This window comes from Schistocerca americana, chromosome 10 (assembly GCF_021461395.2).
Source record: "Schistocerca americana isolate TAMUIC-IGC-003095 chromosome 10, iqSchAmer2.1, whole genome shotgun sequence".
Lineage (NCBI taxonomy): Eukaryota > Metazoa > Arthropoda > Insecta > Orthoptera > Acrididae > Schistocerca > Schistocerca americana.
Genome location: NC_060128.1, coordinates 36,935,988 through 36,941,512, shown reverse-complemented (window position 1 = coordinate 36,941,512; position 5,525 = coordinate 36,935,988).

The following is a 5,525-nucleotide window of genomic DNA, read 5'->3' as shown; positions in this document are numbered from 1 at the left end:
TTAAGTCGGCATTGTGCCTTTTGTATTAAATTAGGATGCAATTTCTGTGTTTCATCGTCGATAAGAAGGTCCAAGGGATACAGTAAACGTGAAGTGAAGAATCGGAATCTAAAACTGGACTCACAGGAGAGGTTCAAATCATAAAAAGTTAGATTGTCAGTCCTTTTGTACTTAAGTCGGCATTGTGCCTTTTGTATTAAATTTTGATGCAATTACTGTGTTTCATCGTCGATAAGAAGGTCCAAGGAATACAGTAAACCTGAAGTGAAGCATCGGAATCTAAAACTGGACTCACTGGAGGGGTTCAAATCATTGATAGTTTGAGTGTCAGTCCTCTTGTACTTAAGTCGGTATTGAGCCTTTTGAATTTATTTCCGATGGAATTTCTGTGTTTCGTCGACAATTAGAAGGTCCAAGGGATACAGTATACCCGAAATGAAGCATCGGAATCTAGAACTGCACTCACAGGAGGGGTTCAAATCATTGATAGTTAGAGTGTCAGTCCTCTTGTACTTAAGTCGGCATTGTGCCTCTTGAATTTAATTCCGACGCAATTTCTGTGTTACATCGTCAATAAGAAGGTCCAAGGGATACAGTGAACCTGAAGAGAAGCATCGGAATCTAAAACTGGACTCACAGGAGAGGTTCAAATCATAGAAAGTAAGAGTGTCAAACCTCTTGTACTTAAGTCGGCATTGTGACTTTTGTATTAAATTCGGATGCAAACTCTGTGTTACATCGTCAATAAGAAGGTCCTAGGGATACAATGATCTTGAAGTGAAGCATCGGAATCTAAAACTGGACTCACAGGAGAGGTTCAAATCGTAGAAAGTGAGAGTGTCAGTCCTCTTGTACTTAAGTCGGCATTGTGCCTTTTATATTAAATTCGGATGCAATTTCTGTGTTTCATCGTCAACACGAAGATGCAAGGTATACAGTAAACCTGAAGTTAAGCATCGAAATCTAAAACTGGACTCACAGGAGGGGTTCAAATCATTGCTAGTTAGAGTGTCAGTCCTCTTATACTTAAGTCGGCCTTGTGCCTTTTGTATTAAATTCGGATGTAATTTCTGTGTTTCATCGTCAATAAGAAGGTACAAGAGATACAGTAAATCTGAAGTGAAGCATCTGAATCTTAAACTGGACTCACAGGAGGGATTCAAATCATTGATAGTTTGAGTGTCAGTCCTCTTGTACTTAAGGTGGCATTGTGCCTCTTGAATTTAATTCCGATGCAATTTCTGTGTTTCATCGTCAATAAGAAGGTCCAAGGGATACAGTAAACCTGAAGGTAAGCATCGGAATCTAAAACTGGACTCAGAGGAGAGGATCAAATCATAGAATGGTTGATTTTCAGTCCTTTTGTACTTAAGTCGGCATTGGGCCTTTTGTATTAAATTCGGATGCAATTTCTGTGTTTCATCGTCGATAAGAAGGTCCAAGGGATACAGAAAACCTGAAGTGAAGCATCGGAATCTAAAACTGGACTCACAGGAGAGGTTCAAATCATAGATAGTTAGAGTGTCAGTCCTCTTGTACTTAAGTCGGCATTGTGCCTTTTGTAATAAATTCGGATGCAATTTCTGTGTTTCACCGTCAATAAGCAGTTCCAAGGGATACAGTAATTCTGAAGTGAAGCATCGGATTCTAAAATTGAACTCAAAGGAGGGGTTCAAATCATTGATACTTAGAGTGTCAGTCCTCTTATACTTAAGTCGGCATTGTGCCTTTTGTATTAAATTCGGATGTAATTTCTGTGTTTCATCGTCAAACAGAAGGTCCAAGGGGTACAGTAAACCTGAAGTGAAGCATCGGAATCTAAAACTGGACTCAAAGGAGAGGTTCAAATCATAGGTAGTTAGAGTGTCAGTCCACTTGTACTTAATTCGGCATTGTGTCTTTTGAATTTATTTCCGATGCAATTTCTGTGTTTCATCGTCAATAAGAAGGTCCAAGAGATACAGTAAACCTGAAGAGAAGCGACGGAATCTAAAACTGGACTCACAAGAGAGGTTCAAATCATAGAAAGTTAGATTGTCAGTCCTTTTGTACTTAAGTCGGCATTGTGCCTTTTGTTTTAAATTCGGATGCAATTTCTGTGTTTTATCGTCAATAAGAAGGTCCAAGGGATACAGTAAACCTGAAGTGAAGCATCGGAATCTAAATCTGAACTCTGTGGAGAGGTTCAAATCCTTGATAGTTAAAGTGTCAGTCCTCTTATATTTAAGTCGGCATTGTGCCTTTTGTATTAAATTGGGATGCAATTTCTGTGTTTCATAGTCAATCAGAAGGTCCAAGGGATACAGTAAACCTGTAGTGAAGCATCGGAATCTAAAACTGGACTCACAGGAGGGGTTCAAATCATTGATAGGGTGTCAGTCCCCTTATACTTAAGTCAGCATTGTGCCTTTTGTATTAAATTCGGATGCAATTTCTGTGTTTCATTGCCAATAAGAAGGTCCAAGGGATACAGTAAACCTGAAGAGAAGCATCGGAATCTAAAACTGGACTCACAGGAGAGGTTCAAATCATAGGTAGTTAGAGTGTCAGTCCACTTGTACTTAAGTCGGTACTGTGTCTTTTGAATTTCATTCCGATGCAATTTCTGTGTTTCATCGTCAATAAGAAGGTCCAAGGGATACAGTAAACCTGAAGAGAAGCATCGGAATCTAAAACTGGACTCACAGGAGACGATCAAATCATAGAATGTTTGATTGTCAGTCTTATTGTACTTAAGTCGGCATTGTGCCTTTTGTATTAAATTCGGATGCAATTTCTGTGTTTCGTCGTCGATAAGAAGGTCCAAGGGATACAGTAAACCTGAAGTGAAGCATCAGAATCGAAAACTGGACTCACAGGAGGGGTTCAAATCATTGATAGTTACAGTGTCATTCCTCTTATACTTAAGTCGGCATTGTTCCTTTTGTATTAAATTCGGATGCAATTTCTGTGTTTCATCGTCAATAAGAAGGTCTAAGAGATACAGTAAATCTGAAGTGAAGCATCTGAATCTAAAACTGGACTCACAGGAGGGGTTCAAATCATTGATAGTTAGAGTGTCAGTCCTCTTATACATAAGTCGGCAATGGGCCTTTTGTATTAAATTCGGATGCAATTTCGGTGTTTCATCGTCAATCAGAAGGTCCAAGGGATACAGTAAACCTGAAGTGAAGCATCGGATTCTAAAACTGGACTCACAGAAGGGGTTGAAATCATTGATAGTTAGAGTGTCAGTCCTCTTATACATAAGTCGGCATTGTGCATTTTGTATTAAATTCGGATGCAATTTCTGTGTTTCATCGTCAATCAGGAGGTCCAAGGGATACAGTAAACCTGAAGTGAAGCATCGGAATCTAAAACTGGACTCACAGGAGGGGTTCAAATCATAGGTAGTTAGAGTGTCAGTCCACTTGTACATAAGTCGGCATTGTGTCTTTTGAATTTCATTCCGATGCAATTTCTGTGTTTCATCGTCAATAAGAAGGTCCAAGGGATACAGTAAACCTGAAGAGAAGCATCGGAATCTAAAACTGGACTCACAGGAGAGGTTCAAATCATAGAAAGTTAGATTGTCAGTCCTTTTGTACTTAAGTCGGCATTGTGCCTTTTGTATTAAATTCGGATGCAATTACTGTGTTTCATCGTCGATGAGAAGGTCCAAGGGATACAGTAAACCTGAAGTGAAGCATCGGAATCTAAAACTGGACTCACAGGAGGGGTTCAAATCATTGCTAGTTAGAGTGTCAGTCCTCTTATACTTAAGTCGGCATTGTGCCTTTTGTATTAAATTCGGATGTAATTTCTGTGTTTCATCGTCAATAAGAAGGTCCAAGAGATACAGTAAATCTGAAGTGAAGCATCTGAATCTTAAACTGGACTCACAGGAGGGATTCAAATCATTGATAGTTTGAGTGTCAGTCCTCTTGTACTTAAGGTGGCATTGTGCCTCTTGAATTTAATTCCGATGCAATTTCTGTGTTTCATCGTCAATAAGAAGGTCCAAGGGATACAGTAAACCTGAAGGTAAGCATCGGAATCTAAAACTGGACTCAGAGGAGAGGATCAAATCATAGAATGGTTGATTTTCAGTCCTTTTGTACTTAAGTCGGCATTGTGCCTTTAGTATTAAATTCGGATGCAATTTCTGTGTTTCATCGTCAATCAGAAGGTCCAAGGGATACAGTAAACCTGTAGTGAAGCATCGGAATCTAAAACTGGACTCACAGGAGGGGTTCAAATCATTGATAGGGTGTCAGTCCCCTTATACTTAAGTCAGCATTGTGCCTTTTGTATTAAATTCGGATGCAATTTCTGTGTTTCATTGTCAATAAGAAGGTCCAAGGGATACAGTAAACCTGAAGAGAAGCATCGGAATCTAAAACTGGACTCACAGGAGAGGTTCAAATCATAGGTAGTTAGAGTGTCAGTCCACTTGTACTTAAGTCGGTATTGTGTCTTTTGAATTTCATTCCGATGCAATTTCTGTGTTTCATCGTCAATAAGAAGGTCCAAGGGATACAGTAAACCTGAAGAGAAGCATCGGAATCTAAAACTGGACTCACAGGAGACGATCAAATCATAGAATGTTTGATTGTCAGTCTTATTGTACTTAAGTCGGCATTGTGCCTTTTGTATTAAATTAGGATGCAATTTCTGTGTTTCATCGTCGATAAGAAGGTCCAAGGGATACAGTAAACGTGAAGTGAAGCATCGGAATCTAAAACTGGACTCACAGGAGAGGTTCAAATCATAAAAAGTTAGATTGTCAGTCCTTTTGTACTTAAGTCGGCATTGTGCCTTTTGTATTAAATTTTGATGCAATTACTGTGTTTCATCGTCGATAAGAAGGTCCAAGGAATACAGTAAACCTGAAGTGAAGCATCGGAATCTAAAACTGGACTCACTGGAGGGGTTCAAATCATTGATAGTTTGAGTGTCAGTCCTCTTGTACTTAAGTCGGTATTGAGCCTTTTGAATTTATTTCCGATGGAATTTCTGTGTTTCGTCGACAATTAGAAGGTCCAAGGGATACAGTATACCCGAAATGAAGCATCGGAATCTAGAACTGGACTCACAGGAGGGGTTCAAATCATTGATAGTTAGAGTGTCAGTCCTCTTGTACTTAAGTCGGCATTGTGCCTCTTGAATTTAATTCCGACGCAATTTCTGTGTTACATCGTCAATAAGAAGGTCCAAGGGATACAGTAAACCTGAAGAGAAGCATCGGAATCTAAAACTGGACTCACAGGAGAGGTTCAAATCATAGAAAGTAAGAGTGTCAAACCTCTTGTACTTAAGTCGGCATTGTGACTTTTGTATTAAATTCGGATGCAAACTCTGTGTTACATCGTCAATAAGAAGGTCCTAGGGATACAGTGATCTTGAAGTGAAGCATCGGAATCTAAAACTGGACTCACAGGAGAGGTATAAATCGTTGAAAGTGAGAGTGTCAGTCCTCTTGTACTTAAGTCGGCATTGTGCCTTTTATATTAAATTCGGATGCAATTTCTGTGTTTCATCGTCAA